General features: G+C 44.4%; 1 protein-coding gene across 4 annotated transcripts in view; it reads left to right on the forward strand.

Annotated features, from left to right (window-relative positions):
* The first annotated feature begins 1,356 nt into the window (after positions 1 to 1,356).
* The window catches only part of LOC117027350 (P antigen family member 1), a 29,601-nt gene continuing 13,429 nt past the window's right edge, over positions 1,357 to 17,528 (forward strand). The window contains exon 1 of one of the 4 annotated variants that reach the window (XM_033115008.1): positions 1,357 to 1,481. The gene's annotated coding sequence lies outside the window, so the exon portion shown is untranslated. Of the gene's footprint in view, positions 1,482 to 1,616; positions 1,682 to 3,565; positions 3,895 to 12,658; positions 13,061 to 17,528 lie in introns of those variants that run through there. The other 3 variants (XM_033115032.1, XM_033115020.1, XM_033115016.1) reach the window with 3 other exon arrangements.

The following is a 17,528-nucleotide window of genomic DNA, read 5'->3' on the forward strand; positions in this document are numbered from 1 at the left end:
CCGAGAGCCTGGAAACTGCTCTCCTAGCTCTGTCCTTACATGGGACCTATGCACACCTGGTGCCTCAGTCTCAGAGCTGCTCTGAAGTTGCGAACCGGAGAGTCAACTCAGTCCCAGGATGGGTCATCAATATCCGGGAACAACAACTGCTATGTGGACACATATAAACTTTACCACCTTCTTGGAGTTTTTGAGATCCTTGTTTTCATATTGGAACTAACCAATCCCTGCTAAATTAGCCAGCAGTCTTTCATTTGCAAGAATTAAAGTTTGTGGTTTTTGCCTTTATAAACACTGCGTTTCTTTGTCTCTCCCGACAGCAGTGTGGGTTGCTAAGTGGTTGTGTGTTTCCAGGGTTGCAACTCTTTTTGCTCACATCAGTAATTTGTTTTCTTTATTAAGCATTAAACTCTTCTTTCTTTACCAAATGAATGAGGGCCTGGTCTGTATCTAACCTGTCCGTTGGCCCCTGGGAGATGGCCCCTTCCCTAACAAAACCATATGTCCCACCATCCCTCTCACCTGTTGCTGACAGTCAAGGACTGCAGCCTGCCCCACACCAGGCCTTCTGACCCCAGTCGGGAGGTCTAGCCATCCTGCCTTTGGGGGACTGTGGCGGGGTTGCCCCCGCTAGATCTATTCTGCGTTACCCAGCAGACAGAAGCCAGCATAGTGCTCAGCACAGAGAAAAGCTTGTAAGGCTCTCTGGTATCATAGTGGCCACTGCAGGGAGGTACATTTCAAGTCACAAAGACGTTTCCAAGAATGCAAGAGTGCAGCGAACTGGGGTTTTCATCCTGACTTTGCCTTCCCACCTTTTGGGGACCAGCCTAGAATGGTCCATGTGCATCTGTATGGATGAGCCAGTTCAGGTTCGCACCGCCAAGGGGCGCGCGCGAGGGAACAGTTGCTGCCTGGGACGTACCACTGACGGTTTTAGTACTAGGACAGTCTACTCAGGGATGTACCACTAGGGTACAGATTTCCAAACACAGGAGAGACCATACACACTGTGACAGCCCCCACCCCGACAGACCGAGGTACTCATCCCAGGAAACAAATTAAATACACAGAAATCCATTCTGTGTATCACAACATTGAGAGTCTGTGTACAGATCGGCCGGATCCAACAGAAATCAGAACTCAGTATTCTTCCGGCACGTTGCAACCCGAGTGGATACTGGTCTGAAGCTGTGGAAATCATTTTCAATTCTCTAAGTCCACCCTAATCTTTCTACATGGTCGCATCCAGCTGGGACAAACGGGGCGTGAGTTACTGGTGCCCGGATAAGGGGCGGGGCCATGTGCAAGCTGTGCGGTGATTGGTCGCGGCGAGATGGACGGAATCAACCCTCCCAGAAGCCCTCCGTGGGCACAGGATGGCTCCGGCTGGGCCTGTCATCTTGGCCTCCCTGTCTGGCAGCCCCGTTCCCATTGGCCATCTGAGTGGGCTGTCGCCTGACCGCAAGCCACAGCTGAGGGTGAGGCGTGTGTGTGCCCGCGTGTTCGCGCGCGCGTGTGTATTTTCAGAGCGTAGAAGTTTCTCCGAGTTGGACTCCTCACCGCCTGAGTGTCCGGACGGGGCTGACAATGCCGCCTCCGGCAGTGGAGAGTTCCGCGCAATCGCTGGCGTGGAGTCAGTGTCCCACGCTGGATTCGCGGGTGACGGCGCTGTCTTCACGTGAGCTCCTTAGTGTAGTTTAGCCCTATTTCAGTCACCAGCCTAGTCTGGCGCCACTGGCCCGGCATCGGAGGGATTCTCAGATGCACGCAGTTAAGGTCCAGGGAGAGGTGTCTGTGCTCTTTGGTGTCCCTGCCTGGGAAGGGAAGTGTCAGGCATTTGGGGATGTCTATCGCGAGGTGCCACATCACAGGTGCTGTCTGGGTACATTGGATCCCTCTGAGCCTTTTGAGGGATTGTGCGGGAATGGGAGGTTGTATCTGAGTGGATTCTGCGCGCCTCGGACTAAATGTCACTGCAGGCTCGCGTGCCTGTACACGTGTACCTGGGTGTGCATTTTCTGTGGTTCTCCGCGTCTGTGTCCTGGGTGGAGATCTCCGTGTGTGTGACCGCACCCCAGGGAATGAGGTCCGAGCACTTTGTAATTCAGGGTCCGGAGCTGTGATGTCTCTGAACTGAGTGGGGTTTGGGGAGGCTTTCTCTTAAGGTAGGAAGTAGGTGAGTTCTTTTGGGAGGTGTGTCCAGGATGTAGGTTCTCTGCTTTGTATGGGGACTTTATCTTAAGGTTATGGGGTGTTTCGGAGTTCGTTGAACTTCTGTCTTTCTGCTTTCGGAGCCGTTGTATTCAGTTGGCCGGTGCCTGGGAGCTTTGGGAGCCTATCTGCAGGGTGTAAGGTATCTGCAGTTTTAATTTGTTTCCTGGGGTCAGGACCTCGGTCTGTCGGGGTGGGGGCTGTCACAGTGTGTATGGTCTCTGCTGTGTCTGGGAGTCTGTGACACAAGTGGTGACCTCTCTGTGCAGACACGTTTGGAATCTGTTTCAGGTTGTGTTCAGTGAGCTGTGTTTGGTGTCTCTGGTTATGTGAGCTGTTTGGGGTTTGTGTGTCTGGTGAGATCTCTTGGCTTCTTGGGTGTGAGGTCTCTGTGTAGGACGTGAGGGATTTGGAAGCTGTCAGATGTGATTCCAAAGCCTGGGGCCCCACGTCTTGGTTTTGTGTCCTTGGGCAAGTCACTGGTCTCCTGGAGTCTTGATGTGCATCATAATCAATAAAATGGGGCCAATTCCCATATTGGAAGACGGTGTACATCTTAGGAACGTGTGTAAAGAGCCTGGGTCCCAGTCAGTTTTCCACAAGAAATGTCTGAGTACCTGCTACAGTATGTACCTGAGCAGCGTTCTAGGAGATGGGGGTACAACAGAGAACAACATTGATAGAATGTCTGATTTCATAGAGTTGCTCAGTACCTGTATAACATATCTTAGAGTGGGAAGTACTGTGGAGACAGAAAAGAACGGATTACGGGCAAGGCTATGAGGGGAGAATGTTCTTAAGGTATTGAGGGTGGTCAGAGAAGGTCTCCCTGAAAAGGTGATGAGTGAGCAGAGACCTGGAGGAAGTGAGGGAGCAGGCCGTACATTACCTGAGGGAAGAGCATGCCAGGCAGAAGGAACAGCAAGTGCAACAGTGCTGAGGCAGAAATCCACTTGGTGTGTTCCTGGGTGTCGGGGACCCCTGGGATGCTTGTAAAGCCCTCATCACTGGGTTTGGCCCACAGCGCTCATGAAAGGTGTCCGGTGTTGCGCTCTGTACTTCTCTTCCCACTTGTGAGGGACGTGAGGTCAACCTCTTTTCCAGCCGAAAGACCTGAGGCTGCAATAGTGGCCTGAGGCTGTGCTCCCCCTCACATCTGAACAAAGTAAAAGAGGGGTGAAATCTTTGATTCCGTCATGGGAAACAGGGTTTGAGTGTCAGAGCTGCAGGGCGGACACCATCCACAGTGAATTTCGGCCATCCAGCTGATATAAATGACAATCCAGGCATCTCGACCATGATAATATTAATCCTCTTGATGGAAGGCAGGACCGTAGGAATGAAACAGGAACTCGGTGAGAGGAGAGAGACAGGAAGGGGAGGCTGCAGAACAGTGAGCTTAATCACTGGGGCTTCATAGTATTGCCTGGATTTGGCCCGATTCACCTTAATTAAGTGATTGTATGAGACATGTTCACCTCTTCCTCTGCCTTGAGCATTCTTTCACTTCCCTTCTCTTTTGTGCCAGAGCAGTTCACTCCTCAAGCTGTCACATGAGGTGCTGCAGAGCAAGGCAAGCATATGCTTCTAGGGGCATCCCAAGTGGGGGAGTCAGAGCGCAGGCAGAGTGAGGAGGGCATCCACACCCAAGGACATGGTGCAGTGGGTGACAGAGCCCAGGTGAGTAGGGCGATGTCCCTGGGGGTTGGGTGGGAGAAGGCAAATGGGCTCGGGATTCAATGCTGAGTAGGCTGTGGAGGTAGGTCACAGGCAGGGGGTACTTCAGCACAGCATGTGCGGCGGCCTCCCTGTGGGAAGGATGGTCTATACACATTGGGTGTCATTAACGCACTAAGTATATAAGGAGTATGGAGGCCTCGATTCTCACTCTAGAAAGGGGAGTTTCAAATTTAGAAATGAAGAAAACTGGAACAACTCTGAGATGTTATGCTGGAATGGAGCTCCATGTGAACTCATCGTTTTCAATATATGTACACTCACGTGTATATAAAGAAAGATTGATAAATACAGATGTACATGTTTACACATGTGTGTGCTTGAGTGGATACATGCGTATATTCCAACAGGTTTGGGTACCGGAACAATCCTATAGCAGTAATCACACTTAGGCCCCAGATCCTGGCTTCTCAATACCATTCTCCAGTAAAAGACTGGTGCCTGGACTGGGGGAGGGAAAGGATACAGGAATCAGGCTCAATTTTTGCTGTGAATCATGAGCCTAAGTTCAAGGAATAATGGGGACATGTCAGAAAGGCTCAGCAAATAGCTTGAAGGGGCTCCCACTTGACAGCGAGGACAGCATTTTTTCAGCTTTCAGAAATGATTGACATGTGCCATCTGTGAGTTTAAGATGTGCAGCATGAGGAGTTGATGCACATCTATATCGTGAAAGGATTTCCACAGTGTTAGTTAACATCTCTATCCCCTCACACGATTACCGTCTTCTGCGTGTGAAGATATTTAAGATCTACTCTCCTTACAACTTTTCAGTATATAATACCATATTGCTAATAATAGTCACCGTGCTGCATATGAGGTTCCCATAAGGTATTCCTCTTCTAGCTGGAAGTTTGTACGCTTTGGCCAACATTCCCCCAGCCCCTGACAACCACCACACTAGTCTCTATTTCTCTGAGTTTGGCCTTTTTTGTTTCCACATAGAGAGAACATAGAGTATTTGTCTTTCTCTGTCTAACTTGTTTCACTTAACATAAACCCTTCAGAGTCCATCCACAGTTGCACAACGCAGGATTTTCTCCTTTTTTGAGTTTGGGTCATATTCTGTGTGTGTGTGTGTGTGTGTGTGTGTGTGTGTGTGTGTGTAAGTGTAAGAAACCCAGAGAGATAGATTATTCATTTAGCTAAATTCACCAAGCTCCAACCACGGTGGAGTCACTGTGCTGGGTGTCTCTGGTATACAGTGAAGAAAGACACATCCCTTCACTCGTTTTTTTATGTCAGATCATGAGATGGGCTCTTCCCGTAAGCAGCCTGAGGTGACCTCTGAAAATGGTTCGCTATTCACTTGACTCAGGGACCCTACAAAATCATGTACATCGAGAGGTTCAAATCTTCATTTTCATTTTTAAGAACACTCATGAGGCTGCCCATGTGCAAGGGTATGTATATCCAAAATCCCACCAAGCATCTAAAGGATCTCACCTTGCGAGTATTGTGTACCATTCCGTCGTTACAGTGGTGGAGTTGGTAGGTGTGCCCAGGAAGACAGTGGGCGTGGATGCCAGGTCGGTGGCCCAAAAAGAGTGCAGAATATTTTTGGCACATGCTTAAAAATGCAGAGAGTAATGCTGAACTTAAGGGATTAGATGTAGATTCTCTGCTCATTGAACACACCTACGGGAACAAAGCTCCCAAGATGCAGCGCAGAACTTACAGAGCTCACGGGCCGATTAACCCACACATGAGCTCTCCCGGCCACATTGAGATGATCCTAACGGAAAGAACAGATGGATCCTAAACCAGAAGAAGAGGTTGCACAGACGAAAAAGATCTCCCAGAAGAAACTGAAGCAACAAAAACTTATGGCCGGGGAATAAATTCAGCATTAATTAAATGCTAATAAGAAAGTTAAAAAGACCATCATCAGATTTGTTTGGAATCACAAAAGATCCTGAATAGCCAAAGCAATCTTAAGAAAAAAAAACAGTGCTGGAGGTACCACACTCCCTGACTTTAGCTTGTACTACAGGGCAACAATAATCAAAACAGCATGGTATTGGCTGAAAAACAGACATGTAGACCAGTGGAATAGAATTGAGAACCCAGAAATGAAACCACATAAATATGGACAGATAATTTTTGACAAAGAAGCAAAAAACATACAATGGAAAAAAGACAGCGTCTTCAATAAATGGTGCTGGGAGAATTGGATAGCAAAAGAATGCAAAAGAAAACAGTGCAAAAGAATGAAAGTGGACTGCTATCTGTCACCATGTACCAAAATTAATACAAAAGGGATCAAAGACTTAAGCATAAGACCTGAAACAATAAGCTGCATAGAAGAAAACATAGGTATTAAACTTATGGACCTTGGGTTCAAAGTGCATTTCATGAATTTGACTCCAAAGGCAAGGGAAATAAAAGCTAAAATAAATGAATGGGACTATATGAAACTTAAAAGCTTCTGCACAGCAAAAGAAACCATCGACAAGATAAAGAGGCAACCAATTTAATGGGAGAAGATTTTTGCAAACAGTGCCTCTGATAAGGGGCTAATATCCAAAATAGACAAGGAACTCATGCAACTCAAAAAAAAAACAAAAAAAAAATTCAGTAGAAAAATGGACAGAGGACCTGAAGAGACATTTCTCCAAAGAGGACATACAAATAGCAAATAGACGTATAGAAAAATGCTCAACATCACTAATCATCAGAGAAATGCAAATAAAAACCACAATGAGATATCACCTCACCCCACTTAGAATGGCTGTCATCAACAAGACAAATAGTAACAAGTGTTGGAGAGGCTGTGGAGAAAAAGGAACCCTCATACACTGTTGGTGGGAATGCAGACTGGTGCAGCCACTATGGAAGGCAGTGTGGAGGTTCCTCAAAACATTAGAAATAGAATTACCATATGACCCAGCAATCCCTCTCCTGGGTATCTACCAAAAAAATCTGAAAACATTGATCCATAAAGACACGTGCGCTCCAATGTTTATTGCAGCTTTATTTACGGTGGCCAAGACATGGAAACAACCAAAATGTCCTTCGATAGATGAATGGATAAAGAAGTTGTGGTATATTTACACAATGGAATACTATTTGGCGGTAAGAAACGGTGAAATAGGACCATTTGTGACAACATGGATGGCTCTTGAGATTATAATGCTAAGAGAAATAAGTCACACAGAAAAAGCAGAGAACCATATGACTTGACTGATATGTGGTATATAAACCAAAAACAACAAAAGCACAAGACAAACAAATGAAAAACAAAAACTCATAGACACAGACAATAGTGGTTACCAGAGGGTAAGGGGGGTGGGGGGTGGGAGATGAAGGTAAGGGGGATCAAATATATGGTGATGGAAGGAGAACTGACTCTTGGTGGTGAACACACAATGGGATTTATAGATGATGTAATACAGAATTGTTCACCTGAAATCTATGTAACTTTACTAACAATTGTTTCCCAATAAACTTTAATTTAAAAACAAAATTCTCATTTCTCCTTTTCTAATTTTCTCAAATACTCATTTTAAAGTTAATTAAATCTCCTTATGTGAATTTTAATCGAACTGTTTTGCATGAGGAAGATATAGAAATTAATACATAGGTATTAAATATAGAAACGGTTATTGAATCTCACAAATACTTTTTCAAAGCTTTTTAGAAACAGTAGCGACATACTTTTCACCTGTCACCTAGCAGGCACTTAAAAAGTCATCAGTACTCTCAGGATACAATGACACGGGCACTGGCCTTCATTCCTGGTTAAACGAATGTGGCAAGTGTGTCAATGTGTAGAAATCCATGCAAGGCACATTATCTAAAATGTGGTCATAGATTTATGCAAGAAGTTTCTCCCAGCGTTCTTTTTTATGATTGAAAAACAATGAAGGAAAATGTGGAAGATGCATGTGCTGGAGTATAGAGAAAGGGGCATTTCCAGAAAATAAATGAATTACCTAATGTCAACCATTGAGACTTCAGAGTTCCTTACTGGATACTGCACTATTACAAGGATATAAAAATGAAGCTGATATGCAAAACGAAGTGAAAGTGATTGGGTGGTGGATGATTTCTCAGTTTTTCTGTTGTCTTTTCTCTGTCTTCCCAAATGACTACAAATAGAATTTCCTTTATCACCTGACAGGAAAATAATGGAGTGAATATATGACCTATCTTCTCAGTGGGTTCTGTAATCTCCCTGCCCCACTGGGCAGGATGAAGCGGACAGTTGGCCCTCCCCACAGGGAATATAAAATAAGCATGCTAGAGGACAGAGAAAACAAATGGATTTCATACATTGAAAATACAACGGTAAGCAAAGAAAAAGAAAACGACGGGCAAAAATGTAGCTGCTGAACTTAGGAAGGTTACAATATGCTATTTCACTTTGAGAGAGGAATTGGGTTACTTTTGCTGTCTATGTCAGGTTATGAAATATAATATTTTCACTCTTTTTGAGTACTTATACTTCCAGGAAGAGAAATGAATTAAAAAGTATCAAGCTTTTTCAAATGATGTTTACAACAGCTAACTCATGCTCTAAGTTTAATAAAATCTGGTGAAGTCACTATGCAATATGAATCTCATAGTGTTTACTGTGCACCTTTATAGGTTAGAAAACCGGTAAAGAAATTCTTCCCAAGTCAATAATGGTCATCCTGGGGTGATGGGACTCTGGTTTAGATTGCTTTGTTATAATTTGTGAGTCCTCCAAATATTCTACAGGGAGCTTGAAGTGATTATGGTACATGGAGAATACTTGGATAAAAACCGAAAACAACTGGAGGAAAGCTGGTGACAAGACATTCGGATCACCAGAAACAAGCTTCTATGGAGCCAGGACACTTGGTTTCCAGTAGGGATGCTACTGAAGAGCGCCTTTTGCCCCAAGTTGGACTTAGCTCAGGAAGACTTAGAAAGAAGCAGCCATTTATTGTGGAGGAGACTCAGAGTAGTTTTTTTCAAACACGAAGGGCGGGGGAGCGAGACATTTTTACGGTCCCACACTGCCATCTAATGTCCAGAGAAACTGAGCGTGCACATTCCTGGCATAAACTCTCTCCTTATCTCTAGTTTTCCCAAAAAACACCACAGAACGTGTGTGAAGCCTTCACGCCAATAAAGGCCAGATAAAGCAAACCTCAGCCCAAGAGACCTCTGACAACCAAAACCAGCTGGCCTCTTTGTAAGTCCCGCCCTCGAAACCATAGCAACAGCATGTGAAGTTCTTGTACACAGGACTCCTGCACCAATAGGGCTGGAGCTCTGGTGCAATTGACAGGTTCTGGGCCTGCGCACTGACCCCTTAGGTTGGTGTCAGAGTGTGAGCCCACATCTGGTGGAACGTTCCTTCCAGTCCCTGTGGCAAACTTTCAGTTGAGGGACAGGGTCACTTGTAGTCCAGTTGCTCCACCCGCCCCTCCCTTACAAGTGGGGGACAGTGCCAATCCCCAGGTCTTCCTCCTGTCCCCCCAGTCCTTGCCCCCAATCACCCCTCCCCTTACCTCCATCAGCCTGTGAACACCCACCACTGGTGACACACTCAGTTTCCTCCTTTCAGCCCTCAGTCCAGCGAACCCCTACCCCCACCCCCCACGACCTCATGGCAGGAGCCTGACTCCTTAGGGATTTTCTCCAAGGTAACCGACCATCCTGGTGCTCAGCCTCATGGACCTACACTGGTGTGGGGACAGAGCCAGGAGTGCAGTTTCCAGGCTCTTGGCCCCACGTGGAAAGGTGCTCACTGGGGTAGTAAATGGCCATCAACTGTGATTGGATGGCCATCAGCTGTGGCTAGTTGGACGTCAGCTGTAACCAGTGAGCCATTGGCCACCAATATAACTGCCGTGGCTAAGCTAGAAGAAAATGGGGGCAAGAAGATGGTGGCTGAGCTAGCAAGAGCAGATTGCAGCTAGCAAGTAGGGTTCCTTGTCAGAGAGAAGCAGATGGCAGGTTGCAGATCCAGTGGCTTCTGCTTCCTGTGTCTGTAACCCACCACCAGCGAGAATATAGTGGTAGACTCCCCTCTCTATGGCTCTGTGGGTGTTCCTTTTTGGCCACACCATGTCCTGCGTTCTTATGTGGGGAGCGGGACCAGAGATCCCACATGACACCCTGCATGACAACTGGACAATAGGAAACCCGGCCCCTCCTTGACTTCCCTTCTAGCATTCCCCTCTCTCCTCACCTCAACACCCTACCCTGCTGGTCCAGCCCCCTCCCTCTAATGCCTGTGCTTGCACAGACTTCAACCTCTGGGAGACCTCCAGTGTGGACCATACCTCCTTCCTCACCTTCCACCAGGCCCCTCCTTACCCAGCTTCCCCAGGGGGATAAACACCCCCTCCTGCACCCCTGGCTCCCTGCCACATAACACTCTTTATCCTCTCCTGCTGTGCTCCAACAAGGGACACATCCCCACCCGTATCTGAGCACCTGAGCTTTGATGACAAAACTCCACACCTTCCTGAACTGTTCATCTTAAATCCCTGACCAGGAGGGCACGGTTTCTCACTTTCCCTGTCACCTTCCTACACCTCTGCCTTACTCACTGGGACCCCGCTTCCATTCCAGTGACCTCTCCTAATAATTCATGGAGAGCACAGAAGCTATGGGGCTGGGGAGGAGGTTCCTGAGCTTCTCAAACCCAGTCGAGGTGCTTCTCCCCTGGCATCCCCTGCTGCCCCTGAGCATATCTGCTCCTGACTGCAGCCAGCCCTCCCCTGTGCTCAGGGTCCCATGCCTTCCCCCTGCTCAGGGACTGCTCCTGCACTCATCACTCCTCTTGGCTCCTGTCCCTTTTGCATGCAGCTTCCCCAACAAAGGGGGAACATCCACCCTCTTTGCACATGTCAGTCTGAAGCTACTGGCACATTACTACTTGGTTTTCAAAGCAAAACTGTTTCAACTTTTAATAAAACCATTTTCTCAGTGTACGTCATTACGGAAATTGGAAATAATAGACCGACCAGTGGGACAGTGAGATCACTGTTGTCCATGGCTCCTTTCACCACACTGGACAGTGGGAGGGGAGGAAAAACACAGGGACTTGATGACTTTGGTTTGTGTTCTCTTCTCTAGGCAGGATGGAAAAAAGGCCTTAGGATTCAAAACGGTAAGATATGGGTGGGCAACATATGTTGAAATATTGAGTTTCTATCTCCTCCAAGTGGGAGGGACAATGAAATCAATTCCTGGGCTGGAGAAAAGGCACAGACAACGCACAGGGAGAAAAAGAAAAGACCTTCCAAGGCTCTTCTTCAGCTTTGTTGCTGCTACTGAAGTCTCCTCCAGGCATTCCAGTCAGGATCTCAAAGGGAAGCTCCGCCTTAAACGCCGTAATTGCGATAACACCAAACAGAGGCGTTTTCAAATGTCTTTTTGTTTCATGGCTATGGCATCTGGATGTGTGACCAAACTGATGTCAAATGTCACATACTCTAATGGGATAGTCCCCATTAGAGAAACGTGAACCAAAAAAGGTATGAATGGGATCCACCTCCCTTGCTGTTTGACGCTGGTGAACAGAATGGAATATTAGCTCTGAATGTTAAAAATATCACGTCTGTATCGGTAATGATTTCGGTCAGATGGTTGACTGTGGAATAAGGGAGACAAGAAAAAAGGCAGTGTGTACATGGAGATACACATTTCGGTTCTGGAAGCAGTTTTCAGTTTCTAAGTAACGATTGTGAAATCAGATGTGTGGTCCATCAGATATCTGATGATGTCGGGCTTATGTGCGTATTTTTGGGTGGGCCATGTGTGCTCTAAGACACACGACATAAACGGGCTTCAGGCAGCCTGGCTTGTCCCTTGTTCGTGGGACAGTGCTGTGTGGCCTTGCAGCTCTTGCGATGCTGCTGCCAAAGCAAAGCCTCTGGCTTCTCTGGAACCGGAAATTCACAGATCCTCAATGGCCCACCTGACTCTGTGCTGAAACCTGATGTGGCTGCTCTGGACTGTTGTGTCCTCAGCAGGAGCTGTGCTGACCTGCAGGGAGGCTCAGTGCAGAGAACTGGGACTCTGGGACCTTTGCAGATGTAAGACACCCCTCAGTGAGCCCGTCAACTAGGGAAACATCACATCTGCTGCTTTGACTAAGTCACTTGCCCAGGGAAAGGGGCTTGTTCTCTGATGGGATAACCTGAGGTAGAGCTGAGAAAGGGCCCTATATTTCTGATATGGGCTAGCTGCCTTCCTTATAGGTTCCTGCCAGAAGCTGCTAGATGAGGGAGGACACATCACAGAGAGTGTGACTCCTCCGTCAGGGTAACTCCCTGCTATGGACTTGGGATCCAATTTCCAGGTTACTCCCAGTTTGCCACAATGGACTGACAGCCCGCCTCTCCTTTCCTTCCCTTGGTCTTCCTGCCCACGCCTTAGGAACTCAGTGGTTTTTTCAATGCAACCATTCCCAGCAAGGAATTCATCTTTACAGCTGGCTCACGAAATAACTGCCTGAGGCGAAGGGGACATGCCTTATGGAAACCTGTGTAAAATTTCTTACTACATTTAGGATTTCCTCCTGACTAATTCCTTTCCACCAATGTGTAGTTCCCATGGTAAAAGTTCTCTTCCGGGAAGGTTGGAACAAAGATGTACAGCATACATTTTCACTGGTGTCCCAGGATCATTCGTCAAGGGAGCCAGGCCTCCTTCACATTTAAGGGGTTCGGCATCTGTAAAGTGAATCACGTCTGGGAATTAAATGTGGGCCGTGAGTCTGTGTATCCGTGAGTTGAATTAGACTTGCTCATTTGATCTAGAACTTTTTGTTTACATACACCCAGAAAAACTTAGTCGGCTTCCTATGTATTTCGCTCCTAGGAACACCACGGTTAACTAGTCTGCAAGATAGGTCTGGGGGAGTCAGACTCTCTGATTGCGGCTGTGACTGCTATGCATGAGGGGAACCGCACCCACCTGGCCTGTGGCCATTCAGTGCTGCCCTCGCTACCTCAGCATCCAAATACTGCCGCTTTGGGACCCAAGTTCATGTATCTTTTCCTACTGAGTGGCTGCGGTCCCACTGTAAGTTCCAGACGACAGTGAAGAGCAATCACAGAGACTTCCAGGATGGATGCTGGGATGCTCCTCACACATTTATTTCTCAACGTGTTGGTGAAAGGTATGTGTTCTGTGCCGTTTGCATGTGGAGTTGTTAAATGGCAAATCCACTCTAACATTCCATTCCCCTTAGCCTTTGAATCCTTTCCTCTACATTAGGTCAATGTAAGAACATGCATTCCTATGGAAATTTTGGAAATTTCCACTTTCAGCACCTCTTGTAATTGCAGACTTCAATTGTGACTTGCATTCATAGAAGTGGAACTCTCCATTGCTATTATTAAGATTGCGAGTTGAAAAATAATATTCAGCTACTTGGATTCAAACATAACCCACAGTCTGGAAACGTATGGCTTGCTGGCTAAATCCTGCCCTTGGCTTGTTTCTGTATACTTTTGAGCTAGGAATCCTTTTTATCTTTTAATGCATCGTTTTTCTAAAACAGCTGTACACCATCAATACTACCCGTGGCCTACAAAGTCATACAATTTTACATCTGTTCCCTAGACAGAAAAGGGTTTGGTGATCTCAGGTTTTTTTTTTATAAGAAATCTTTTATTTACTTTAGTTTTTTATTTTTTAATTAAATTTGTTGGGGTGTCAACTGTGAGTAAAATTACATAGGTTTCAAGTGTACATTTGTAATATATACATATATGACATTGTGTGCTCACCACCCAGTGTGAGTTCTTCTATCATCGCAATGTATTTCACCCCCTTTACCCTCTTCTACCATCCCCACCCCTTACCCTCTGATAACCAGTAAACTGTTGTCTGTGTTGATAAATTTTCTTTCTTTCTTTCTTCCTCTTATTTTTTTGTTGCTTTCAGTTTTATATCCCTCATATGAGTGAAATCATATGGTTCTCGACTTTTTCTGTCTGACTTATTTCGCTTACCATAATAATCTCAAGATCCATCCCTGTTGTCACAAATGGCAGTATTTCATCTTTTCTTGTGGCAGAGTAGTATTCCATTGTGTATATATACCTCATGTTCTTTATCCAATCAACTATCAAAGGACTCTTTGGTTGTTTCCGTGTCTTGGCCACCGAAAATAATGCTGCTATGAATATCAGAGTACGTATACTCCTATCTTTATGGATAAATGTTTTCATATTTTTTGGGTAGATACCTAGGAAATGGATTGCTGCGTCATATGGTAGTTCTATTCTTATTTTTTTTTAGGAACCTCCACAGTGTTTTCCATAGTGCCTGTACCAATTTACATACACACCAACAGTGTATGAGGGTTCCATTTTCTCCACAACCTTTGCAAAACTTGTTATTTGTGTTGTTGATGATAGCCATTCTAACAGGTATGAGGTGGCATCTCCTTTCGGTTTTCATTTGCATTTCCCTAATAGTTGGAGAAATTGAGCATTATTTCCTATATTTCTTGGGCTTTGTGTGTCTTCTTGGGAGAAGTACCTGTTCAGGTTCCCTGTCCATTTTTTCACTGGATAGTATCATTTTTGTTGTTGAGGTGTCCATGTTTTGTATATATTTTGGATAGTAGCCCCTAATCAGAGGCGTGGTTTCCAAATATCTTCTCCCTTTCGACTGGTTGCCTCTTTCTTTTGTTAATGGTTCTTTTGGTGTGCAGAACCTTTTTTGTTCGTTATAGTCCCATTGGTTTAGTTTAGCTTTGACTTCCCTTGCCTTTGAAGTCAAATTCATAAAATCCTCTTTGAACCCAAGGTTCATAAGTTTAGTACCTCTGCTTTCTTCTGTGCAGTTTATTATTTCAGGTCTTAGGTTTAGGTCTTGGAACCATTTTGAGTGAATGTTGGAATATGCTAAGTGATTACAGTCTAGTTTCATTCCTTTGCACATGACTTTCCAATTTCTGAGCCCCATTTATTGAAGAGGCTTTCTTTTCTCCATGGTATGTTTTTGGCTCATTTGTCAAAAATTGTCTGCTCGTGTTTATATGGGTTTATTTTTGGCTTTCCAATTCTCTGCCATTGGTCTCTGTGTCTGTTTCCTGTCAGTACCATGCTGTTTTGATCATTGTCGCTTTGTAGTACACACTGAAGTCAGGGAGTGTGATACCCTCAGGCTTGTTCATTTTTCTTAGGATTGCTTTGGCTATTCATGGCCTTTTGTGATTCCATACAAATCTGATGATATTTTCCTTTATTTGTTTAAAAAAATGCCACTGGAACTTGGAGGGGGATTGCATTAAGTCTGTATATTGCTTTGGGTAATAGGGCCATTTTCACTATGTTGATTCTTCCAATCCATGAACACGGAATGTCTTTCCCTTTCTTTGTGTCTCCTTTACTTTCTTTTTGAAATGTCTTATACTTTCCAGTGTATAGGTCCTTGACATCATGAGTTAAGTTTGTTCCTAGGAATTTTATTCTTTTTGTTGCAATTGCAAAAGGATTTCTTTTCCATTTATTTTTCTGAACTTTCGTTGTTAGTATGTAGGAAAGCTATGGGTTTTTGTACATTGCTATTGTAGCCAGCAACTTTATTGTATTCATTTACTGTTTTTAATAGCTGTTTGGTGGAATCTTTAGGGTTTTCTACGTAAAGAATCCTGTCATCTGCAAAAAGTGACAATTTAACTTCTTCATTCCCAATGTGGATGCCTTTTATTTGTTTCTCTTGCCTGATGGCTTTGGCGAGGACTCCAGTACTATGTTGAATAACAGCGGTGATAGGGGGCTGATATTTCCTTACCGTTTTTCTGTTTGGGTAATCTTTTTAAGCCTGTCAATGCTGTTCTTAGGTCCCCTACTATAGTTGTGCTTTTGTGATTTCTCCTTTTCATTCTGCTAGGAGTTCCTTCGTATATTTTGTTGTTCGCCAATTGAGAGTATACATATTGACAAGTATGTCTTCTTGTATTATGCGGCTTATCATTATGAAATGTCCATCTTTGTTCTTGTTACTTTTTTTATCCTGAAGCCTGTTTTGTCTGATATCAGTATGACTACTCCTGATTTTCTCTAGTGACCATTTGCTTTGAGTATCATTTTCCACACTTTCACTTTAAGTCTATGTCTGTCTTTGTAGCTGAGATGTGTTTCTTGGAGAGAGCATGAGGTTGGGGATGGTTTTCTGATTCAGTCCGCTACTCTGTCCCTTTATATGGGTGATTTCAGTCCATTAACATTTAGAGTGATTATATTGATATATGAGGATTTCCTATTTCCATTTTAACATTTATTTTGCGATTCCTCAGTGTCTACATTGTTTCATTGCCTTTTGTTCCTGCCTGTTATTTTAGTGTGGTGTTATTCTATTTTTCCCGATTCTTCCTCTTTTTTCATGTAATATGTCTCAGTTCTGGATGTTTTTGAGTATTACCATTAAAAAGATTATGTAAAAGAAAGTTTCATATATACAGTATAAAAAGCTACTTTCTAATTTCTGTCCCTCCTGACTTGCCCTTACGTGTGCTACATCCCAGACAAAACTGATCAGCTATGTAAAACAGTGGAGAAGAAACGTGCACAGAGATTCTGTCTAAATTGACAAGGGTTTTTATTCACACTAGCTTCATCGACATAACTTTTCAAATCGAGCAATATCTCGCCTAAAGAGATAAAAGTTGAAAACAACTTTATTCTTCATTAGAGCAACTCCCTAAAAGAGACATCAACTCTTCATCAAAAAGTACCAAATGACATTTTTCAACCCCTACATCTTTTGAACAATTTGTCTTGGAAACTTTGCCTTGCAGTGTCCGGAAACCATGACATCACTGCTCTTACCCAAACCTAATCACACCCTTCCTCCACACTGTACGACCTGATTTACTCCATATTTCAAAATCTAAATCAATATCTCTTTTACATAAATACCCAGGAAAGGGATTGCTGGGTCCCATGGTAATTCTATTCTTAATTTTTTGAGGAACCTCCACACTGACTTCCATAGTGGCTGCACCAAACTGCATTGCCATGAAGACTGTATGAGGTTCCTTTTTCTCCACAGCCTCTCCAACACTTGTTACTATTTGTCTTGTTGATGATAACCAGTCTAACTGGGGTGAGGTGATATCTCATCGTACTTTTTATTTGCATTTCTGATGATTAGTGATGTGAGCATATTTTCATATGTCTATTGGCCATTTGCATGTCCTCTTTGCAAACATGTCTTCAGGGCCTCTTCCCATTTTTTAATTGGATTGTGTGTTTTTGTGTTGTTGTATAAATTCCTTCTACATTTTGGATATTAGCCCCTTATGGATATGTTGGATTGTTTGTTTTATAGTTGTTGAGTTGTATGAGTTCCCTCATCGCTGGCGTTGTTTGCAAAAATCTTCTCCCATTCGATTGGTTGCCTCTTTCTTTTGTTGATGGTTTCTTTTGCTGTACAGATGCTTTTTAGGTTGATATAGTCCCATTCATTTATTTTCGCTTTTACTTCCTTTCCCTTTGGAGTCAAATACATGAAATGTTCTTTGAACTGTAGGTCTATAAGTTCAGTACCTACATTTTTTTCTATGCAGTTTATTATTTCAGGTCTTGTGTTTGATCCATTTTGACTTAGGTTTGGTACATGGTAACAGA

The sequence above is a fragment of the Rhinolophus ferrumequinum genome, chromosome X (genome assembly GCF_004115265.2).
Source record: "Rhinolophus ferrumequinum isolate MPI-CBG mRhiFer1 chromosome X, mRhiFer1_v1.p, whole genome shotgun sequence".
Classification (NCBI taxonomy): domain Eukaryota; kingdom Metazoa; phylum Chordata; class Mammalia; order Chiroptera; family Rhinolophidae; genus Rhinolophus; species Rhinolophus ferrumequinum.